Genomic DNA, 25,622 nt, shown 5'->3' with positions numbered 1-25,622 from the left:
AACATGTAATTAAACTCTGGAATTCGTTGCCAAGAATGCGGTAAGGGCAGTTAGCTTAGTGAAGTTTAAAAAAGGTTTGGATGGCTTCCTAAAGGAAAGGTCCATAGACCATTATTAAAATGGACTTGGGGAAATCCACTGCTTATTTCTGGGATAAGCAGCATAAAATGTTTTGTTCTTTTTTGGGACCTTGCCAGGTATTTGTGACCTGGATTGGCCATTGTTGGAAACAGGATGCTGGGCTTGATGGACCTTTGGTCTGTCCCAGTATGGCAATACTTATGTCCTGTGCAACTTCTAGGGGCATGACTGTGAGAGGGGCATGGATGGGTCGGAGAGTGCTAAGGAATTACACACAAATGTTATAGAATATTATTATTATTAGCATTTGTATAGCGCTACCAGATGCACTAGGAGTTGCACTAGGATGCGCTAGGCCTTTCATATGGTGTAAGTGCTCGTATCTAAAGTTAAGGATATCTGTGAACTTATACTGCATAAGGCCAAAAAAGTACAAGGAGCCTTCAAGAACAGGGGTGTGCCAACCTTGCTTTATTGATCAGACCCAACATAGTCCGTGCTTCAGTGAAAAACACCTCCGTCAGAAGCCTTGAATTAATGACGCCAGTAAGAAACCAAATTAATCATATAAAGTCTTTCCCGCTTTCAGTACAACCACCGTGTACCGGCAGTTCAATGCGGAGCTGCTGTTATAGAATTTATGCTCAGTGTGCATCAAACTGGTGCCATTTATAGAATTTACCCTCAAGTGTATGCTGTCATGGGACAGAGCATGTTTTGTTGGACATGGAACCTGCTAGAACTCTGCAGTCCTCAGTTTAAGCACCATATGCTACTTCACAGTTCAGGGCTACAAACTGTGTGTGGTCTCTATGACTTGTAGCATTGCATGCTGAGAGCACTGCTACTCCAAGCCAGGAGGAGGGTCTGCTTTGTTCTGCTCTGTGAAATGCCTAAAGTTGTTATCTGTTTGTAATTAAGGCAAGAAACCCTCTGCATTTCCTGTAACTACAAAAGGAACAGAGAGTTTGTAGTTTGTGCTCTTCAGGGAAATTCTCTTGAATTATCAATATTTTAGTGTGTGCATGAAGGAATGTTAAGCGTATGCAGCTTGTAAGTTATTATGATTCAACAACTGCAGCTATAAATTAAGTCAGTGCAAGTAATGCGGTTAAGCTCACAAATGGTCTGCTTAAATGTGAATTAGATATTTGACAGAAGGAATTCTAAGTAATGAAGGTTAAGTTGGTAAAACACAGGTAAATGAACACTGAACATGTGAGGCCCTCAGCAGATCCTGCAGGGCCAGGCCAAGGAGGAGGTCTGCTTACTCTGCCCTATCACTTTGTGTTTGTAATTAAAGGGTAATGCATGGTGTCCGTGCAGCAGGAGAATCTTTTTGTTCACATTCACGTATTTAGCTGTACAGTTATCCTTTGCATTTTAATCTGTGTTTCTTCTTTACCTCCCTCTGTATGTGGAGGCTTCAGTTCTCTCCTATCCAATATTGTAGTTCTTTTCTTGTTCTGACATTTGATTTGTAAACCGCTTTGATTTGCATTGAAATAATGGCAGTAGATCAAGAAAAAATAACCTAACCTAACTTTCTGCAGTCGGCTGTTGGAGATGAACGTCTAGGACCCCATCATCAAAATGCAGCAACGACCTGTACCATCACTTACTAGCAGCACAGCAGAGAAATCACATAGGGATATTGTTTAATGCAAACACCTGGTACAGCAGTGTTCTTCAATGCACAATTCTAGATTGAGAATTCATCCTATATAATAATTCTCACCTCCAACGTTCTGACTTGCTGCCTGGGACCGTGGCTCATTTCGAGTTGGTCAGGACTGCCTCCGTAGATCAGGCTGACATCACCGTAGCCATTATGATGTCAACTTCAGAACCCGGGGGGAAATAAAACATGCCTCACAGCTGATCCATGTCCAGAGGAGGGTCGCTGGACATAGGTGGCTGGAGGGGGGGACAGGGGAGAGAGGAGGGTCGCTGGACATGGGTGGCTGGAGGGGGCAGGGGAGAGAGGAGGGTCGCTGGACATGGGTGGCTGGAGGGGGGGACAGGGGAGAGAGGAGGGTCGCTGGACATGGGTGGCTGGAGGGGGCAGGGGAGAGAGGAGGGTCGCAGGACATGGGTGGCTGCAGGGGGGCAGGGGAGAGAGGAGGGTCGCTGGACATGGGTGGCTGCAGGGGGGCAGGGGAGAGAGGAGGGTCGCTGGACATGGGTGGCTGCAGGGGGGCAAGGGGAGAGGAGGGTCGCTGGACACGGGTAGCTGCAGGGGAGCCGAGGAAAACCGGCCGTTTCATTTGTGTCAGAAACGGGCCTTGTTTACTAGTAGAATAATAAAAGCGACTAAGTTTACAATTTCAATATAGAATTGATAAATAAGGAGGACTATCAATTAGAATGATAGTGAGTAAAACTATACTAAGTAATATTAGTATTTAATCTCTTTAATTACAGAGAGATCAAGTAAGGATTTGATTATCCAAGAGACAGGAGGATCAAACATTGTTCAGCTGAAATTAGTCCTTTGCTTTACTGAAGGTTGAACTGAAGAAATGAGTTTTCAGTAAGCTTCGAAACGTCATGTAATTGTGTATCTAATTTGTTTAGGAAGAGAATTCCGAGTTTTGGTGCCTTGGTATGAGAAGTTGGCAGTATGAATTGTTTTGTAGGTTACATTACTGCAGGTAGAAAAATGTAAGATGAGATATTCCCTGGATGATATAATAGCATTACGTAGTTCTAAATGGTTCTAAACATTTTAAGCATGGCCAGAGTGAAACACTGGAATAAAATGACACTTAGGCTTGTATTTCCCCTTTAAGTTGCTTGGAACGATGTGTTCTTGTGTACAGTAAGTACCAGTGCTGAAATACTCACACTGTTCTCTCTCACCCCCTCTGTTTATGCCTGTGCCTCTTCTTCCTTTTCCTTCTCACTCCCTTGAGTGGTTTCTATGTCCCTCTATTGCAGATTCAGAAAACTTTATTGGTAATCTATGTAATTTTATTTAGTCCATGTGCTTTGAAAACGAGCTTCCACGGGTACACAGAAAGGCAGTATATCAAGAATCTCACAAACAAACATCCATGTGTTACCAAAATAATACATGAGGAGGACAATTTTCAAAGGCATTTCCCTAGGTAAGAAGCAGTTTGCTCCCTCCCCCTGTAAATCTCTTATCTGAAAATTGCTCACTTGCAGAGCTGCCAAGTTATCCAGTTCCTAGAGGGAGATGTTTTCGCCAGCCCTGATTTTAAATGTATATCCCAAAGCAGTGTGGTATTTGTAGTCCCTGATTCTACCCGTTGAAGGCAGTGCTGCAGGTTCCATAATGCATCAGGATGAGGTTATCAGAAGCCTAGGATGCCCTAACATCTCCCACCTGGAACCGGGTAACTTGGAAGCTCAGTACCTGTAGGTGGGTGAAAGTGTGGGTTCTGTTCTACAGCATATATACTTGTGGGTCCCCACTGTAGTGGAGGCATTCTTGAGGTAGGGTTAGTTTGGCAGAGAAAACCACATAGCAGGGGCGTAGCCAAACTTCGATGGGAGGTGGGTCCAGAGCCCAAGGTGAGGGAGCACATTTTAGCTCCCCAAGCCACTTTTGACCCCCCCCCCCCGCACCGCCGCCCCTCCGCCATCCCTTTCAACCCCCCTCCTGCTGCCGCCAACTCTCCCCGCCACCGCCAGGTACCTTTGCTGGCGGGGGTCCCCAACCCTCGCCAGCCAAAGTCCCTTCAGCGCTGGTCTCCGTGTAGGACGTCAGGACTCACAGAGTTCAAGAGGACTTCGGCTGGTGGGGGTTGAGGACCACCGTCAGCAAAGGTACCTGACGGCGGTGGCGGGGGAGGGTTGGCGGCGGCGGGAGGGGGGGGTTGAATGTGGCAGAGGGGGCTAGGGCTAAATCTACAGGAGCCCAAGCCCCATTGGCCCCACCTAGCTACGCCCCTGCGGCCCCACCTAGCTACGCCCCTGCCACATAGTATCTGCAGGAAAACAGATGCAACTCTTGGTGCAGACATACCAACTTAGCCATCCCATCCTGGTTCATATGGGGACTTGTACAGCTGACTTCAATGGGCAGGATCACACCCTACAAATCCCACATTGCTTTCAGAAGTAAGTTTAAAACCAGGACTGATCAAAAGTCTCCAGGTACAAAATAAGTACCTGCATATAATATGTAAACCACTTTGATTGTAACCACAGAAAGGCAGTATATCAAATCCTATCCCCTTTCCTTTTCTCCAGCCTGGAACTGGGTAACATGTGGGCACATTTTCATTATTCAGTTTTCAAAGTGAAAATACACACGTGTTTTTACTTTGAAAACTGGAGCAAAGGCTGGGTTTTGACCTGTACAGAGCTGCCAAGTTACCCTTTCCAGGAGGGAGACTTTTGGCAAGTCCTGGTTTTAAACTTACATCCCAAAGCAATGTAGTATTTGTAGGCCACGATTCAATCCATTGAAATCAGTGCTGCAAGTCCATAATGCACCAGGATGAGCTTGGCAGAAATCCAGGACTGTCCAAAAAGTCTCCCTCCTGGAATGGGTAACTTGCAGCTCTGCTGCAGCTTTGCAGCATTGTGAGTGGTTCCAAAATTGTCCCAAAGAGGGCAATTTTCAAGCATTCCTTATGGGTAAATAGCTTTCAGAATTGTTTTCTTTAGGGCTGAGATTCCAGCCAGTCAGGTTTTCAGGATATCTGCAATGAACATTCATGAGATATATCTACATACCGTGAAGGTATACACATTATGCACAATCCTTTATTCCCTTCATACACATATAACTTACCCTCACATCCCCAAACACACACCTCTCCCATACACATTCTCACCTGGTTCACCCCTACCTCCACCCCAGATATATATATCCCCCAAACATACCACCCCATATACCCAATTCCTTCATTCCTCCATCTACCCCAAACACTCTATTGGAAGGTATTCCCAAAGCTATTCCTCAGCATGCTTTCCCTTCTTAATTCATCATGTATACAGGACTGGGTATGTCAGGGAATAAATGCATACAGGTACACAGATCCTCTCATGTCTAGGACTGCGTGACTCATGGACTGGACAAAAGAATACAGAGCTTTTCACCTGTAGGGTTGGATGGCATGGTGGATGGGCAGGGGATACAGAGCCTCTAACCTCTAGGACTGGCTAGACCAGAAGATTGAGCACAAGGATACAGAGCTTCTAGGACTGGATGGCTTGGGGGGCAGACATCTAGCTACACAGCATCTTGCTTCTGGGACTGAATGGCTCATCAGATGGACACAGAGATATAGATCCTCTCACCTTTGTAGTACAATTCAAATCTTACCTTTGTCAATATAATTGAAAGCTTTTATTTGTCATTAGAGCCAAGTGAGTTGGGCAAAAGAGATTTGTCTTATAGTATCCTATTCATTAGCCCCACAAGGCGTGAAGGGCAAGGGAAGAGTTATACAAATAGGCCCGGGGAGGGGAAGACTAAGGAGTGGGTCTGGCCGGAGCCATGTCCTTGATTCTCTTTCCCAGCAACATCACAGTTTAGGAGCCTTAGATCAACTCAACAGCAGCTTGCACTGGGCATCAATAACAGATTCAGTCCTACAGGAGATTCCCTCCTGTCCCTGAGCATGAGAAGCAATCCAAGCTGGCCTCACAGAAAGCAAAGGCAGTAGAATAGACTGCTGGGGCCATGGCCCAAATGAACTTTTGCCTCAAATGGCATCAAAAGATAGGGCGCTTGAGAGGAGGGCAGAGGTGGTTGCCATTTGCAGCCCCTCCCCCTATCCAACCAAATAAGGAATTCCTCTGTCCCTGGGTGACAGTGAAAAAAAGGCCACAAAGGAGGTCCTCTGAATCAGGCAAAGTCTTGTAGAAATCTTGCAGAACTGAGCATTTCTTTAAACTCTAGTTCCCATGTTTGGGTTCTTTCTCCTTTGAATGATTCAATTAGTTGATAAGTTTTCTGTTCTAGACAGTTGGTACACACGAGTACACTATGAAGTAAGAACTAAAGTGAATATTGTATGACTGCCTACCAGCCCCTTGACCATGAGATAGACTCCTCTCACAGGGGGACAGTCACTCTCACTTGCTCTACTAGGAGGCCCATCTCATAGGAAGATAACCCTCAACACCCTGCTGGGAGACTGTCACTCCCCTGAGCACAGCCTTTCACCTCCAGGGAGTGGGTCAATATTATTATTTAGTCCATTCAAAGACATACACAGTACAACCAAATCCAAAAGAAACCTAGAACACATAGGAAGTACAAAAGTCAATCACCTCCGAGCCAGGGTTGATCCACAGCCCTCTCTGCGATTTCCATATTCATTAATCAGACCCCAAAATCAACCTCAATACCCAAAATATAGCCAGGTTTACACTTTACTCCTATAAACATATTTCACCCTCTCTGCGACTTCCACACTCATTAATTAGACCCAACCATCAACCTCAATACCCCAAATATAGACAGGTTTACACTTTATTCTTAAAAACAATATATTTCAATTCTGACTGAATCTCCGGTGACAATGAAAGGGTCATAACTGAAAAGCCTCAAGGTATTGTGCATCAGACATCATGTATGTCTTGGTAACACATAACAGTCAACAGACTTCTATTAAGGTGAACCTGGGAAAAGGCACTGCTTATCCCTGGAGGTAAGGAGTAGGGAATCTTGCTAATTTTTTGGGTTCTGCCAGGTACTTGTGATCTGGATTGGTTGCTGTTGGAAACAGGATACTGGGCTTGATGGACCTTTGGTCTGGCCTAGTATGGCGATTCTTATGTTCTGATTGATCAATATCTACAAAAACAGAAGTGGAGTGTTAAATCGAGCAGAATTACCTACAGAACTCCAGCGATACAAGTATAGAAAACATGAAACTAAGTCTCAAAACATTTTTCATCAAGGAAGAAAGCCTCAGACTCCCAGCCAATGACTGTTACACATTGACATGGAGAATATTCACATCACAAGCTCAAAAGCCTTACAAATGCTAAATTCAATTTTAATAAATACTGTATTAAAAAATGATACGTTAAGTGAAATATATGAAAAACAAAATAGAATATATTTTCAAAAAAACAGCACTTAGCTTCAAAAACATCTTGAAACAATTGTCATGGTCCCACTGATGGTGGCCAGTGTTTGCAACTCGCCACTTCAGGGGTTCAGGACCGCCATGTTTTGAGCTCTGTTTCAACCATATGGAAATACAAAACACGGAGGTCCAGAATTTCTGAAGCAGCAAGCTGCAAAATGCTGGCCACCTTCAATGGATCTGTGACAATTGTTTCAAGAAGTTTTTGAAGCTAAGTGCTGGTTTTTTAAAAATGTATTCTATTTTGTTTTTCACATTTTTCGCTCAACATGTAGTTCTTTGATATTTATTAAAACTGAATCTGGAATTTAAAATGTCTTTTGAGCCTGTGATGTGAATATTCTCTGTGTCAATGTTTAATCATCATTGGCTGGGAGTCTGAAGCTTTTTCCTTCCTTGATGAAAAGTTTTCAGACTTTATTATTTTATGCTTTGTATATTTGTATCGTTGGAGTTTTGTAGGTGATTTTGAATTTTTCTGTTCTAAATGTGCACTCCTTGATTTGATCTTAAATTCCTCACTGGCACATATTGCTCCAAATGTTTTTGCCAGATACCTTGGTAACTTCCTCTCAAAGCCTTAAAAACCCAAGTTAACAGCTTAAATTTGGCTCATGTGATAGTATGGAGCCAACGCATTTGACACAACAATGGTATGGCTCTTGAATACCTTGAATGACTGGTAACTACTCTTGCCAATGAATCTAAACCAACCGTAATTCATGGAGGTAAATTTATAATGGATTTTTGCATGCATATGGCAGTATCCCCTGATTCTAATATGGTGCCCAAAATTGGGTGGACTGACCAAACAGAGGAAATCAGAGCAAACAGCAACAACAGAGAAACACAGCGAAGCAGACAAAGATCGCATGGACAATACTCAAAGTAACAGCCCTTTATTCACCTCCACAGACTCAACACAAGCCTGTGTTTTGTCCAAAAGGCCTGCCTCAGGAGTCTCTTATCGGATGTAACTGTAGTGTATAATATTTCTGTTGTCCATAATTAATTAGTAGTAGTTTTATCAATACACAGCCGGACAATCACACCCACATGCAGAGTTTTCACTGCTTGAGTCTGTGGATGTGAATAAAGGACTCTTACTTTCAGGTGATCTCTGTCCTCCTTCGCTGTGGTTGTTTGCCCAAATGTGGGTGCCAATCCAATATGCACCCAATTAAATTGGCTAAGGAGCTAATTAGTGCCAATAATTGGGTGCTAATTGACACTATCAGCACCAATTTGGAATTGGGCGCACATTTTGCTATGCGCTACTCTATAACAATGTGCACCCAGATCCATAGTGTGCAACCCAAAAGGGGCATGGCCACAGGAGGTGCATGGGCGGGTCCAGGGCTGTTGCTAAAATTAGTACACAGTGTTATAGAATACTGGAGATATGCACCCAGATTGGGTGCCAGGAATTACAACTGGTTTCAGCAGGCGTAAAACCTGGAGCCTACATTTTGGGGTTTTTTTGGGGTGGGGGCAGCAAAATTGGCACTCAATGCTATTCTATAATGGATGCTCATCTTTGAGTTCCCGTTATAGAATAGAATTGAGCACCGATTGTTTTCGGCACTGATTTTGGAGTGCCATTTATAGAATCACCCCTCTGTGCATGCAAAAGGTCTGCATGGTGCAATGAGGCGTGCACTTTACAGAAGGCATCTTTAGGGGTCAGTTTGTGTGGAACATGAGCAAAGTCATGATATATGAATGCATGCTAACACTGTCAGCACTTTCATGCTAGCCCCAAGGTTTCTCAGCCCCGATCTAGGGACACAGCAAGCAGGTCTGATTTTCAAGATATCTGTGCAATGAATATGCATGAGATAAATTTACATGCACTGCCTCCATTGTATGCACATTTATCTCATGCATATTCATTGTGGGTAACCTGAAAACTTGACTGGCTGGCTGCGTCCGCATGATTCAGTTGAGAACCACTCCATAATTTGTGCTAGCATTTTCTAAATACACAAATGTATCATTATTAAAAAGGCCGCAAATAGATGGTTTTTATTTATTTATTTACCTTTCAAACATAGTGCTGATTGGCTCGTTAATCAATTAGGTTATGCGCATTGTTATGGAATACACTTCAATATCTGCGTGGAAATCTTGGCGCGATATATAGAATCTTATCATTTAGTGCATGCTAATCATTATGGCATCCTTTTACTAAGGTGCGTTGAAAAATGAGCTGCGCTAGTGCAGGCACGCGTTTTGGGCATGCACAGATCCATTTTTCAGCATGCCTTTAAAAAAGGCCTTTTTAACATTTTTGCCAAAAATGGATGTGCGGCAAAATAAAAATTGGCATGCGTCCATTTTGGGTCTGAGACCTTACTGCCAGCCATTGACTTAGCGGTAAGGTTTCTCACATTAACCATGCAGTAATTGGCTATGCATGTCATCGGAGTTACCGCCCGATTTTCGCCACATGCCAGAAAATAAAATATATTTTCTGGTGTGCATAACAGACGGAGGCTTAGTAAAAGGCACCTATAACATTATCCTGCACATGAAGTCTTGGTTAGGAGCTGACATGGAGCATATTTCAGTAGCCAAAATGCACTGCTAGTAAAGGGTATACTGCTCTCTTTAAAGCCAGATTATCTAACAACAGCCTCAAACCCCTAACCAGCTGCAGCTGCCCACAGACCTCAGGAACCATCATCGCAACACAGGCCTCCAAGTCAAGGGGGCTTCATTTGGTTTTTTTTTGCTTTAAACAATTTGTATTGAACAATAAAATGAAATACACCAAGAAAAACAAGTACCAAAGTAGTTCAATAATTAAAAAAAAACCAACAACAATATTTTTCCTATTACCAAATCTCCATCCCCAACCCCACCCTTTAACAAATCAGCATATTAACGAACTAGAAAATAAAAATGACATTGCAACAAATTATGAGGTCCTTTTACTAAGGTGCACTAACAGATTTAGTACGTGCTAACGATTAGCGCACACTAAATGATAATACATCCATAGGAATATCGGACTAGATTCTATTTTTCACGCCTAAAAATTTGGCACTCACATGAAATTCACCTAAGTGCATTCTTTAAAGCACACCTTAATTTAGGCATACTTTACAGAATAAGCCTAAATTTCCATGCACTTTATAGAATATGCCAATTGACTAAATTTAGTTGTGGGCAGTTGTGCCAAGTAAAACCTTGTATAAATGCCAAGGCCTAAATTAGGTGTGAACCAGGTGTATTCTATAACAATGCGCATAGATTTGAGAAACGCCCATAACCCTCCCATTCCATGCCTATGGCCACACCCACTTTTTAACTTTGTGACTTAGAATTTACACGCAGCACATTATAGAACACACCTAGATAGTACTGCGCTTAAATTCTAATTAATGCCAATCAGTGACAATAATTGCTTGTTAATTGGTAATTAGTGCTGATCGGCTTGTTAATCCATTAGGTTATGCACATTGTTATGGAATACGCTTCGATATCTGCGTGGAAATCTCAGTGCGATATATAGAATCCAGGGGATAATGGGTGTCTTATCATTTAATGCATGCTCATCATTAGCACACGCTAAATCAATTAGTGCACCTTAGCAAAAGGACCCCTATACTAATAATACTAATACTTTTACTAAGCTGTGAGAAAAAGGGCCCTGTGGTGACCATTTTTTCCCATGCACCAGGGCAGTGGCGTAGCCACAGGTGGGCCTGGGTGGGCCAGGGCCCACCCATTTAGGGCTCAGGCCCACCCAACAGTAGCACATGTTTAGTGGTAGCTGGTGGGGATCCCAAGCTTGGCCAGCTGAAGACTTCCCCCTGATGGTAACGAAAACACTACTCTCCATCATACTGGCACCTGAGCATGCTGATTTTTCAGCGCATACCTGCTGCAGACTGCCAAGGTGGAAAGAAGTGTTTTCCCGCCAACTGAGATATTTTTTTGGTGGTGGTTTGGGGGGGGGGGGGGAGAACACTTGGTGCCCACCCACTTCTTGCCTAGGCCCACCCAAAATCTGGCTACGCCCCTGCACCAGGGCCCTTTTAACTGCAGTGAGTAAAAAGCTTCACCCCCCCCCCCAAAAAAAAAATGGCCACACGATAAAGATAATTCTCACTGAGTGGCTATGCAGCAGGGATCACTTACCCCCACCCATTAAGGTGACAGTAAGGGCTCCCGCAGTAACCTGGCAGCACATGGCGATGCCCGATTACGGCCGGGTTACTGCCAAGCTAGAAAAAGTTACACATTTCTGGAGCGCTGGAAATAATGTGTGCTCAACCCAGAACTACCGCTGGTGGTCACGCTGGTAGTTCATCTGCCCACAACCTCGGAGTCATCTTCGACTCCTCCCTCTCCTTCTCTGCGCATATCCAGCAGATAGCCAAGACCTGTCGCTTCTTTCTCTTTAACATCAGCAAAATTCGCCCTTTCCTCTCTGAGCACACCACCCGTACTCTCGTCCACACTCTCATTACCTCTCGCCTTGACTACTGCAACCTACTCCTTACTGGCCTCCCACTTAGCCATCTATCCCCCCTTCAATCTGTTCAGAACTCTGCTGCACGTCTTATATTCCGCCTGAACCCATATACTCATATCACCCCTCTTCTCAGGTCACTTCACTGGCTTCCAGTAAGATACCGCATACAGTTCAAGCTTCTCCTTCTTACCTATAAATGCACTCAGTCTGCAGCCCCTCATTACCTCTCTACCCTCATTTCCCCTTACGTTCCCGTCCGTAACCTCCGCTCACAGGACAAATCCCTCCTCTCAGTACCCTTCTCCACCACCGCCAACTCCAGGCTCCGCTCATTCTGCCTCGCCTCACCCTATGCTTGGAATAAACTTCCTGAGCCCTTACACCAAGCCCCCTCCCTACCCACCTTCAAATCCTTGCTCAAAGCCCACCTCTTCAATGTTGCTTTCGGCACCTAACCTTTATACCTTTCAGGAAATCTAGACTGCCCCTATTTGACTGACTGTACATTTGTCCTTTAGATTGTAAGCTCCTTTGAGCAGGGACTGTCCTTCTATGTTAAATTGTACAGCGCTGCGTAACCCTAGTAGCGCTTTAGAAATGTCAAGTAGTAGTAGTAGTATTTAGCGTGCGGTAAGTCTGCGTTGGACTTACCACCGCTTTGTAAAAGACTCCCTCAATAGTTACATTCAAAATTCCAATTCCTGGTGCTTTTTAATATTACACACCTAATTCCTTTACCTGCTCAACCAGGCAGATGTCCACCTCCTTAACTCGAGGCAAAGGCTAAAAACTACAAGGGTTTGGAATACGAATGCTGATCATCTCCATTTTTCTCCATCCAGAACAGATTTACGAAGTGCACGTCACTCTGAAACAGCTGTCAAACAACTATTTGGGCTCAGCAATATTAGCTGGTGTTCATTCATTCTTCTTAGGAGAAGCCACTAACTGAACATAATCAGTATAGCAATGATTAGTAAACTGTTCCACATACAGTCTCAGCAGCCATTTTGAAGAGTGATCCGGCAGCGGGGGAGAGTCAGCGCCGGCAGTGGGCAGGCAGGCAAGACTGAGGTTCTTTCCTGCCTGCTCTGAAGAATTCGCTGGACAATCTGGATGGCTGGAAGGGGGGGGGCAGGGGAGAGAGGAGAGTTGCTGGACATGGGTGGCTGGAGGGGGGGCAGGGGGATAGGAGGGTCGCTGGATATGGGTAGCTGGAGGGGGGCAGGGGAGAGAGGAGAGTTGCTGGACATGGGTGGCTGGAGGGGGGCAGGGGAGAGAGGAGGGTCGGTGGACATGGGTGGCTGAAGGGGGGCAGGGGGAGAGGAGGGTCGCTGGACATGTGTTGCTTGAGGGGGGCAGGGGAGAGAGGAGGGTTTGCTGTACAGCGCTGCGTACGTTTAGTATAGCGCTTTAGAAATGATCAGTAGTAGTAGGTGTTGCGGTTATGATCAGCTGACGTCGGGAGAGACCTGTGACGTGTCGCGCATGCGCAGAACAGCTGCTCTCTACCGCGCATTTGCGGGTGAGTCGGTCACCTCTCATTTATATAGTTAGATAGTTATGTTTGGTCAGTTTACTGTTGTTTATGCTGTTAACAGAACTGTAGGCTGTATGTTAAACTGCTCTACAACACCTTGGGTGAATCTCTTCATAAAGGTGATTAATAAATCCCAATAAAATAAAATAAACAAATTCTCTGCTGGATTTCACAGAGCTGGCTGCTTCAGACCTCCTTCAGCATTGACTCTGAGGGAAGTTTGTGTTTCAGCAACAGATAATGGGCGGTGAGCTTTTCGCATTTGATACTGCAGTGTATTCGGACTGCCCCAAAAGCTCTTCTGTGCAGCTAATGAAGGTTACACAGACGGATTAACTCTCTGTGTGAGTCTGTCTGTGCATGCATCACTGTGCAGATCCCCGTTTGAATGTGGGTCTCTACAGTTAGGTTTGTATGTGAGGGACAGAGATAGTAACTGCTTACATTGGATTGTAAGCCACCTTGAACCTGAACTCTGGGATAATGCGGGATACACATATGTGTTCCCTTGTGAGTGTAAAGGACTATGTTTAAATACCTCTCTGTTTATATGATAATATGCAGGTGTGTATATCTCTGTACCTGTGTGAAATTATTTACGAATGATAGTGAGAATTTGGACAATGGTTTTTTTTTAATGTTAGAACATGTATGCCACTGTATTTATACTTGCATGTGTGAAAGGCTACACATGCCTATCTCGGTGGTTACTGCTGGGCTTCTGCCATTACCTGCACAGAGCCCTGTCCCTGATAACCCCCTGCCCATGTCCCTCCGGAGACAGCTCAAAGTCCAGCAAAGCACACCAACTGTTCAAGGCAAAAGAGAGCCCGTTTCAAAACCAGGCCTCCATCCGCAAATATCTTATCTAACTTGAAGTCAATCAGATTCTTAAAGCTGACTTCCATCCTGGATTGAACTGGATGTGCTTCCTGCTTTGCCCCACTTGAAATGCTTATCCCCCCTCAGTTCAGATTCAAGGGGGAGCCCATCCAGGGGCCCTAGGTGAATCTTCAGCCTTGCACCCCATCAATCAACTTTCAAGCCCTGGGCTCCCCTTCTTGAGAGTTTGAAACTTGAATTCAATGGATTTTAGGCACCAAAACAGGGCTGAAAGGTGCCACAGTGTACTTTGATGCTATTATAACATAAGAATATAAGAACATAAACATTACCATACTGGAACTGTCCAAAGGTTCATCAAGCCCAGTATCTTGTTTCCAACAGTGACCAATCCAGGTCACAAGTACCTGGCAAGATCCCAGAAAAAAAACAGATTTTATGCTGCTTATCCTAGAAATAAGCAGTGGATTTTCCCAAGTCCATCCTAATAATGGCTTATGGACTTTTCTTTCAGTAAATTATCCAAATCTTTTTTAAACCCTGCTAAGTTAAGTTCTCTAGTGTGTAACTGCATAGGGGGCATTCCCATGGGAAGGGCATGGGCTGGTCAAGGGAGTTACGACTCTTTCATCGCCTGCTTTGTAGAATAGTTGCATTTTTGCATTCAACTGCTGATTGTAGGCACCAACCATAGATATGGTGTAAGTGGTCGCACCTAAAGTTTGACGCGGGACAGCGGACTTGAGCTAGTATTCTGTAACAGACTTGGCATCCAACTCTACCTTTATAGGATACTAGTTTAGTGTCCAGTTTTTTGGCACCTAACTTTAGACACCAATTATAGAATTTCCCCATAATGTAATATAAAATGAAGGCAATTTGCAAAAGCCCTGTTCCTAGGTAGAAGGGCTCTTTACAAGCTGCCCATCCCCCCTGAGGATACCAATATGTTCTGAGCGTGTGGCTGTCAAGAGTTGTTGCTTTACTTTGACCACAGTTAATCTGCCACCCTAGGCAACTGCCTACTCTACCTAAAGAGTAAGCTGGCCCTGTGCCCATCCCCCTTTCTCAGAATTGGCTTTTCTTTCAGTCTTTCTCCATATTCTTGCTCTTTTTAATTGGCACCTTCCGTTTAGTGTTTCTCTTTTTCTTTCCAATGCAGGCACAAATTCAAAACCCCAGACTGGGAACAGGCTCAGCTTATAACCACATGAACTCCACAAGACTCTCCAAGCACATGTGTACATTCACACACACACAATGTCCTTTCCACTAAGAGAACAGAAAATAAAAAGAACTGTTCGGTGGCTGAACTCTTCCAATGCAGAACCAACAAAAGCAATGTAACACCCTAAAATCTGCTGATAATAATTGGGGAGATGCTTTTCTTTTCAATTTAGGCCAGAAATCTGTGACACAGGAAAGTCCTTTTCCAACGGCGTTAAAAGTGCGCGCTTAGGTAGTTTAAGAGACAGTACAGCGGTTATCCGCACAAAGACACATTCATATCGTGCACGACTTAGCCTGCAGATTTACAGCCCCTGGGACACCTCAGAGGGATCTCCGTGCCTCTCTCACCGGCTCACAGGGAATCGTCCCTACTCTCACTTTTTGACTGTCTCACTGGTTCTCTCTCTCTTTCATTCGCTCTCTGCCCTTCTTTGCGATTTCCTTTCTAATCTATTCGCTACCTCTCTCTCTTTCTTTCTCTGTCCTTTGCTTTTTAGGTCAGCTTTGGCATCTGGAACAAAAGTTCTTTTTAAAGCTCTGCTTACCGGCCGGGAGCTCCAGCGGCCAACCATCGTGGATTGCTGAGTCCCTCCTCTTTCTCTTACTGACAGGTGCACAAGAGAGAGACGGAAAAGGCAGCTTGTTTTGTCTTTAAAAAATCACCTCCGTCTTCACAAAGTTCAGTCTCATCCTACAAACCACCGATCACATTCCTGTTCCTCTAGCGCTGGAGTTGGTGGAAAGTTCGCAAATGAAGCTTCAGCTCTATGAGCCCAGGACTCTGGTACAGTTAGCTGCACGTCTCTTGCGAGTGACCGACTATTACATAACTAAGAGGGCTGCCTTGTGTGTTATCAGAGCCCACGGGTGAGGTGCAGAGGAGAGCACTGAGGGTCCTCCCTCCTCTCACCCTCCCACATCCTCTCCTCCCGCCCTCCCTGAGTCTACTTCTGGTAACAGAACACACTTGGTGGTTTACAGCCTCAGTGACTTGAACCACAGGGGCTGTGAACCATAAACCCAACTTCACTCACAGCACCTGCTCCAAGTACTAAGGAGAAGAGATAGGCAGTAACCCCAGTGGTTCCACTTTGCCTAGGTGTAGGCCAAGGGTTCTCAACCCAGTCCTGCCACTCACCTAGCCAGTCTGGTTTTCAGGATACCTATAATGAATATGCATGAGATAGATTTACATACAGTGGAGTTGTCTCATGCATATTCATTGTAGCAGACTGGCTAGGTGTTTCCTGAGGACACAAACACATGTAATACCTCTGTACATGTATTTACATACAGATGAATGCCTACATGGACTTAGGTTTCGAAAATCATAAATGGGATGGAGAATATGAAGATAGGAAATGGTTGTTTTCCCTTCCTAATAGTGCTAATAGGAGGACACTGCCATAAACTAATAGGAGGCACATTTAAAGCATATCATAAGAACATAAGTGTTGCAATGCTGGGACAGACCGAAGGTCCATCAAGCCCAGTATCCTGTTTTCAATAGTAGCCAATCTAGGTCACAAATACCTAGCAAGATCCCAGAACAGAAAACAGATTTTATGCTGCTTAAACATAAGCAGTGGATTTTCCCCAAGTCCATTTTAATAATGGCTTATGGACTTATCTTTTAAGAAGTTATTCAACCCTTTTTTAAACCTTGCTAAGCTAACTATTTTTACCACATTCCCTGGCAACAAATTCCAGAGTTTAATTACACATTGAGTGAAGAAATATTTTCTCTGATTTGTTTTAAATTTACTACTTAACTTCATTGAAAGCTTCTGTAGTCATAGTATTTTTGAAAAGAGAAAACAAGCGATTCATGTCCACCCAGTCCATTTCACTCATTATTTTATAGACCTCTATCATATCTCCCCTCAGACATCTGTTCTCCAAGCTGAAGAGCCCTAAAAACATTAGTGTTTCCTCATAGGGAAGTCATCCCATCCCCTTGATCATTTTCATCGCCCTTCCCTGTACCTTTTCTAATTCCACTATTGGGCTCATTTTCGAAAGAGAAGGACACCCATCTTTCGACATAAATCAGAAGATGGTCGTCCTTCTCACAGGGTCGTCCAAATCGGTATAATCGAAAGCTGATTTTGGACATCCCCAACTGCTTTCCGTCACAGGGACGGCCAAAGTTCAAGGGGGTGTATTGGAGGTGTAGCAAAGGCGGGACTTGGGCGTGACTAACACTAGGACGTCCTCCAGGGCCGTGCCTAGGGTCTCTGGCGCCCCCCTGCAGTTGGCCTCTCCGGCGCCCCCCCCCCCCCCACAGTTGGCCTCTCTGGCGCCCTCCCCCCGAAAACGAGCGCTACACTACCCGCGCTCTTCTCCCCAGATCCTTTTTTTTTTTGTTTAAATTTACCTCTCCGGCGCTTGCAGTGTAGGCAGCGTTAGTGAGAAGGAGGCGGCGCTCCCCCGCCCCGACGTGTCTTGCCTTCGCTGTGTCCCGCCTTCTTCTGACGTCAGAAATGACGTCAGAAGAAGGCGGAACCGAGCAAAGGGAAGACACGTCGGGGCGGCCGGGGGAGCGCCGCCTCCTTCTCACTTACGCTGCCGCGCGCCGGAGAGGTAAATTTAAACAAAAAAAAAAGGATCTGGGGAGAAGAGGGCGAGGTAAGCATGGTGCGGCGGGGCGCCCCCCCCAGAGGATGGCGCCCTCCTGCCATGCTTACCTCGCTTACCGCATCGGCACGGCCCTGACGTCCTCGACTCATAATTGAAAGAAATAAGGATGTCCCTGATGAACACTTGAACGACTTTACCTGGTCATGTTTTTCTTACGACAAAGGCACAAAAAGGTGTCCAAAATGACCAGATGACCACCGGAGAGTATTGGGGATGACCTTCCCTTATTCCCCCAGTAGTCACTAACCCCCTCTCACCCTCAAAAAATATATTTCAAAATATTGATTGCCAGCCTCTATGCCAGCCTCAGATGTCATACTCAGGTCCATGACAGCACAGGTCCCTGGAGCAGTTTTAGTGAGTGCAGTGCACTTCAAGCAGGTGGACCCAGGCCCATCCCTCCCACCTGTTACGTTTGTGGAGGAAGCAGCGAGCCCTCCAAAACCCACCACAAACCCACTGTACCCACATCTAGGTGCCCCCCTTCACCTGCAAGGGCTATGGCAGTGGTGTACAGTTGTGGGGAGTGGGTTTTAGGGGGGGTGAGGGGGTTTGGGGGGCTCAGCACACAAGGTAAGGGAGCTATTTACCTGGGAGCAATTTATGAAGTCCACTGCAGTGCCCCCTAGGGTGCCCGGTTGCTGTCCTGGCATGTCAAGGGGACCAGTGCACTACAAATGCTGGTTCCTCCCACGACCAAATGGCTTGCATTTGGTTGTTTCTGAGATGGATGTCCTTGGTTTCGATTATCATCGAAAATTAGAAATGACCAAGTCTAAGGACGACCATCTCTAAGGACAACCAAATTTTAGGATTTGGGCGTCCCTGACCGTATTATTGAAACGAAAGATGGGTGTCCATATTATTTCTAAAATATGGGTTTCTCCGCCCCTGGATTGGGAAGTTTTGCGAGGACGTCCCCATCAAAACTTGGCCGTCCCTTTCGATTAACCCTCTCCACATCTTTTTTGAGATGCAGTAACCAGAATTGCACACAGTATTCAAGGTGTGGTCACACCATGGAGCAATACAAAGGCATCATAATATTCTCATTTTTGCTTTTCATTCCTTTCTTTATAATATCTAACATTCTATTTTCTTTCTTAGCTGCTGCTGCACACTGAGCAGAGGCTTTCAAAGTATCATCAAAGAAAAAACCTAGATTCTTTTCCTGGTCGGTGACTCCTAATGTGGAACCTTTCATCATGTAGCTATAGTTTGGGCTCCTCTTTCCCACATGAATCACTTTGCACTTGCTCACATTGAATGTCATTTGCCATTTGGATGCCCAGTCTCCCAGTTTCGTAAGATCCTCTTGCAAATCAAACCAATGGTCCATCTAGCCCAGTATCCTGTTTCCAAACAGTGGCCAAGCCAGGTCACAAATACCTGGCAGAAACCGAATTAGCAGCAACGTTCCATGCTACCAATCCAGGTGGAAGCAATTGCTTCCCCATGTCTGTCTCAATAGCAAACTATTGACTTTTCCTCCAGGAACTTGACCAATCCTTTTTTAAACCAAGATACGCTAACCACTGTTACCACATCCTCCAGTAAAGAGTTCCACAGTTTAAGTATTTGTTGAGTGAAAAAGTGTCCCCTAGTCTTTGTACTTTTGGAACGAGTAAAAAATTGATTTACTTCTACCCGTTCTACACCACTCAGGATTTTGTAGACCTCAATCATAACTCCCTGCATCCATCTCTTTCGCAAGCTGCAGAGCCCTAACCTCTTTAGCCTTTCCTCATATGAGAAGAGTTCCATCCCCTTTATCATTTTGGTCGCTCTTCTTTGAACCTTTTCTAATTCTGCTATATCTTTTTTCAGATATGGAAACCAGAACTGAACAGTACTCATGGTGCGGTCGCACCATGGAGCAATGCAGAGGCATTATAGTATTTTTGGTCTTATTCGCCATCCCTTTCCTATTAATTCCTAGCATCCTGTTTGCTTTTTTGGCCACCACCACACACTGAGCAGAAGAGTTCAGCGTATTATCTACAATGACACCTAGATCTTTTTCTTGAGTATTGACCCCCCCCCCCCCCCCCCAAGGTGGACCCTAGCATCAGGTAGCTATGATTCGGATTATTCTTTCCAATGTGCATCACTTTGCGTTTGACCACATTACATTTCATCTGCCATATCACAGATGGGGGAGAAGGATCCAAGATGGCCGCCTGACCAGACGTGTATGCGAGAGCTCCAGAACCTTACCGTTGAGGGTTGGCAATATGGAGCGCTCCCCAGGCGTAATGGGGAAGAGAAAAGGTAAAACTGCTGCTCCTACCTTCTTGAGCGCAGTTAATGTACCCACCATGTTGCAACCCACGCTGGAGAGCTTCGGAATCCGCCCACCGTGAACGCCGGCTCAAGCCTCTAGAAGTTCCACAATGTCACCTTTGGAACACAGTACAGAGGGAGCTACATTGAGCCCCCTTTCCGATTTGACCCCTCCACAACCTGGAAGGATTAGCGGAGCTGACAGAGGGCCGTATGAGGGAGCGTCCGGAGTTGGCGACTTTCCGACGGCTGTGAGAGGACCAGCCAGTGGTGTGCTGGAGCCGGCTCGCACCGGCTCGCAAGAGTCGGTTGTTACATTTTGTACCGACTTGCGAGCCGGTTGTTTCCTACTGCGAACCGGCTCTCCTCCCTCCCGCCCACCCGCCCGATCCGGTCCCTCACTGTCACCGACTGTCACCTGACTCTTCTAATTCTTCGGCGGGGCAGGCAGTCTTGCCTGCCCGCTACCAGCGCTGGCTCTCCCCTGTTGGTTTGCGCTTTAAAATTGGCCGCCGAGACTTCCAGAGGCGGTCTCGCGAGACTTCTACTGAAGTCTCGGCGGCCATTTTGAAGCGTGAACCAGCGGAGGAGAGTCAGCGCTGGTAGCGGGCAGGCAAGACTGCCTGCCCCACCGAAGAATTAGAAGAGTCAGGTCGGTGAGGGACGGATCCGGAGGGAGGGAGGAGAAGTCGCCGGTGAACAACTCGGGAGGGGTGGCAGGGGACAGAAGGGAGTCCCTAGGCATGGGTGGATGGAGGGGAGAGAACTAAAGGTCGCGCTGGGTATGGGTGCATGCAGGGCAGGGGAGAGGAGGGTCACTGCTGGACATGGGTGGATGAAGGGCAGGGGAGAGGAGGGTCACTGCTGGACATGGGTGGATGAAGGGCAGGGAAGAGGAGGGTCACTGCTGGACATGGATGGGTGGATGGAGGGCAGGGGAGAGGAGGGTCACTGCTGGACATGGGTGGAAGGAGGGCAGGGGAGAGGAGGGTCACTGGGTATGGGCGCATGCAGGGCAGGGGAGAGGAGGGTCACTGCTGGACATGGGTGGATGGAAGGCAGGGGAGAGGAGGGTCACTGCTGGACATGGGTGGATGGAGGGCAGGGGACAGGAGGGGAGAGAAGAGAGAAGAAATGCTGGACATGGATGGAGGGGAGGGAAGAGTGAGGAAGGAGATGAGATGAGGGAAAAGGAAGAGAGGAGAAAAACTGCACATGGATGAAGAAAATAGGCAGAAGCTGAGGACCAGAAATGAAGAAGAAAGGAGGAAAGGAAAGAAATAAATGGAAAGGAAGCCCTGGAAACAGAGTTAAGAGGACAGATAGCAGCAGAATCGGATACTGGGCCAGCATGATCAGAAAAACAGTCACCAGACAACAAAGGTAGGAAAAAAATCATTTTATTTTCATTATAGTGTTTGGAATATGTTCACTTTGAGAATCAGGTGCTCAACAATAAAAGTTTATATTTATTTACTTATTTATGGCATTTTATCGCACATTAAACATGAATTAGATTGGAACCTGGGATCATTTAATTTTTTTTCCTGGAGTAATGCATTGCCACCCCCCCCAGGCTCTCTCCCCGGCTATAGCCAGCTCTGCAATTTGGGGGGGCGCAGAGGGGGACGGGGGGGGGCGCACAGGGGGACCGGGGAGAGAGCCTGTTGTTAAACATTTACCAGCACACCACTGGGACCAGCCCTCGCCTCTACCCCAGGTACTTTAACAACAGAAGTGGGTTATTTATCCCTAGGTATAATCCAAGGAGAGCTTTCTCCTGGATTAGGAAGAGGTTCGTTAAAAACGGAAAAAGTCACTATGGACACTCTCTGGGAGGCCATCCAAGGGGTAAACACATCTCTACAGCAGATATTTATGCTCATACCGAAATAAGTAAATTAAAATCTACTAATGTAGAGATATCCACTAAGGTTGAAAATCATACTGCTAAATTGGAAACTTTTGATTCTGAATTAAAATCTTTGCAAACTACTGTGGTGTCTGTAATTAAGGAAAATAAAACCCAGGCAAGTAAAATGGAGTATATTGAAAATCAGCTTAGAAAGAACAATCTAAGATTTTTGAATTTTCCATCTTCCTCGTTTATTTCAGCTATTGAACTTTTGAAAAAGTATTTCTTAGAGATTCTGGACATTCCTGCAGAAAGTCACCCTCCAGTGACTAGAACACAATATCTTAAAAAACTTATGCGACCAATAAATGGAGTACCAGAACCTCCGCAAAATTTGAATTTAACTGATTTTCTTGAAAGGTCTGAAATTTCAGATCGAGCTACACTGCTTGTTACTTTTGCACTGGAGTCGGATAAAAACTTGGTATTGCGTACTTATTTCCGGAAAATGAATGCTATCTTTATGGGAGCTAAAATCCAGATCTTTCCAGATCTAGCGAAAGAAACTCAAGTCAGGAGGAAAGAATTGATGGTTTTTTAACCAAAAATTCTTTCACTCGGTGGAACTTTTCTTGTTAAATTTCCTAGTAAGTGTATGATTTCTCTACATGGAGTTAATTACCTCTTTTCTTGTCCCAAAAGACTACAAGAATTCATTACTGCTAGAGAGAATGTGAGGGATACCCCTGAAATGGTATCTTTCAGTTAAATGTACTGTCTAGGCTGCATGATCCTAAATTCCTTCTGGTCAATGTGATGTATTATATAATGTTTACTTCTGATATGTATTTGATACTTGGATTTATTTCCTATTCTTGGATCCTCCTATTGTGGACAGATTATTTTGAATTTTTCTTTTCCTATTATTAGATTTACTGTATTATATAGAATATTGTGAATTTCCAAAGCATTTTGATGTAATATCACCTTTATGTAATTATGTGAAAATTAATAAAAGATTAAATAATAAATTTCATCTGCCATTTGGATGCCCATTATTCCACTTTCCTAAGGTCTTCCTGCAATATCACAGTAAGCACATGTTTTAACAACCTTGAATAGTTTTGTGTCATCTGCAAATTTAATCATCTCACTCGTCTTTCCTGGTGATCAGGTCCTGGCTACAGGAGTACTTCCTAGTTCGCCAGGGTAATGTTGTCCTTCTAGGAGACCTCACTCCTTCAAGGCAGCACAGAGACTACCACACTGGAGGTAGGACTTCTCTACAACATTCCTGTAGTCTCCTCTATGTACCTCTCTAGCTCCCTCAGCTCCTCCAAGTCTGTTACTCTAGCCTCAAGAGAGTGGCTTGTTCTCTGAGAGCTAGTAGCTCTTTGCATCAGGCACACACTTACTGGGGGATAAGTATACATGTGACAATGCAAAAGACGGGATAGCACCCCTCTTGCTGCTGGACTTGCTAAGGTATTAAGGATATTAGCTTATATGGTATATTGTGTGATTTACTTAGTGTTTTCTTCTTAAAAAGTAATTAAATGTAATTAAAACTCTATAAGAGCATTCTTCCCTTATTATTCTAATTAGAATAATTGACTATAAATGAACAGTTGTGCTAGGGGTGGGTGGGATGAAGACTAAACTAGGTCCTGCTGTGCCTTCTAGAGGCTATCTGTTAATATTGTAGGCTGTGACAGAAAGTTCAAGCTAACTCAGAAATCTGATTACCCTTAATAACTTTTGCAAATAGTCTACTTACTCACACCATAATTAACACCTAATTTAGGTCAGTAGCAGTGCTACCTCTCCAGCTGCCAAAGAACAAAAAATAACTGTCTTTTAGAACAAAATTTAGGCCTTGCTACTATCCTTTTTAATGTTCTTTGGCTGCAGTTTCTACCTCTAGACAACTTTCAATAACTTTATGTTATCAGCAAATTTAATTACCTTAGTTATTCCCATCTATATGTTAAAAAACAGCGGTTGCAGCACAGACCCCTGTGCAACCCCACTATCTACCCTGCTCCACTGAGAATACTGACCATTTAACCTTACTCTCTGTTTTCTATCTTTTAACCAGTTTTTAATCTACAATAGGACACTACATCCTATTCCATGACTCTCCAATTTCCTCTGGAGTCTTTCATGAGCTACTTTGTCAAACCCTTTTGAAAATCTACATATAGAATATCAACCAGCTCACCTTTATTCACGTTTGTTCACCCCTTCAAAGAAATGTAGTACATTGGTGAGGCAAGATTTCCCTTCACTAAATCCATGTTGGCTTTGTCTCATTAATCCATGCTTATGTATATGCTCTGTAATTTTGTTCTTTATAATAGTCTACCATTTTGCCTGGCACCGACATCAGGCTCACCAGTCTATAATTTCCTGGATCACCTCTGGAACCCTTTTTAAAAATTGGCGTTACATTGGTCAACCTCCAATTTTCTGATAGCATGCTTGATTTTAAAGATACATTACTTATTACTAACAATAGTTCTGCAAGTTCAGTTTTAAATTCTATCAGTACTCTGGGACGTATACCATCCAGTCCAGGTGATTTGCTACTCTTCAGTTTGTCAAATTGCCCCATTACATCTTCAAGGGTTACAAAGATTTGATTCAGTTTCTTTGCTCATCAGCATTGAATACCATTTCTGGCGTTGGTATCTCTCCCACATCTTCCTTTATGAAGACTGAAGCAAATAATTCATTTAATCTTTCCACTATGCCTTTTCCTCCCTGAGTGCCCCTTTTACCCCTCTGTCATCTAGCGGTCCAACTGATTCTTTTTCCAACTACTTGCTTCTAATATACCTAAAAAAAAATTTACTATGTGTTTTTGCCTCCAACACCCAACTCCACTCTGTACAGCGCTGCGTAACCCTAGTAGCACTCTAGAAATGTTAAGTAGTAGTAGTAGTAGTAAAGTCTCTCTTTGCCCTCCTTATCAGTGCTTTGTTTTTGACATGCCATTCCTTATTCTGTTTTCTATTATTTTCAGTTGAATCTTTCTTCTATTTTCTGAAGGATTTTCTTTTAACTCTATTACCTTCATTCACTTCACTTTTTAACCATGCCAGCTGTCACTTGGCCTTCCTTCCTCCTTTTTTTAATACATGGAATACATTAGGCCTGGGCTTCCAGGATGGTATTTTTGAACAGCATCCACAAGCACAAGCTGACAACTGAGAGAGCCATTTAACAAAGACTTCTCAACAAGTCTGACATGTTTAGGTTTCCAAGTCAATGCAGATGTAGTTAAATATTCTCTAATAGGAACTTTGTGAGAACATGTAAAATAAAAATCATGATTATCAGCTTTTTATGCTTAAAACTGTGCATAAATAGCAAGAGAAAGCAGTGGCGTACCAAGGGGGGGGGCGGTGGGGGCGGTCCGCCCCGGGTGCCAATGGGTGGGGGGTGCTCCGCTCCCGCCGCCTCCCGTGGCCGTTCCCGCGGCGCCGCACATTAAAAAAAACCGGCGAAGCAGCGTCGCAGGCAGCGCCTCGTGCCCTGCTTGTTAAAAAAAAAAAATCAAATCTCCTTCCTTCTCCTCCTCGTCTT

General features: G+C 44.7%; 1 protein-coding gene across 1 annotated transcript in view; it reads right to left on the bottom strand.

The window, feature by feature from the left end:
• The window catches only part of NFE2 (nuclear factor, erythroid 2), a 147,652-nt gene extending 131,547 nt beyond the window's left edge, over window positions 1-16,105 (bottom strand). The window contains exon 1 of the mRNA XM_030198324.1: window positions 15,802-16,105. The gene's annotated coding sequence lies outside the window, so the exon portion shown is untranslated. The remainder of the gene's footprint in view (window positions 1-15,801) is intronic.
• Window positions 16,106-25,622: the final 9,517 nt, after the last annotated feature.

This window comes from Microcaecilia unicolor, chromosome 3 (assembly GCF_901765095.1).
Source record: "Microcaecilia unicolor chromosome 3, aMicUni1.1, whole genome shotgun sequence".
Lineage (NCBI taxonomy): Eukaryota > Metazoa > Chordata > Amphibia > Gymnophiona > Siphonopidae > Microcaecilia > Microcaecilia unicolor.
The sequence above is the reverse complement of the archived record's forward strand: the minus strand, read 5'-3'. Positions and strand labels throughout refer to the sequence as shown.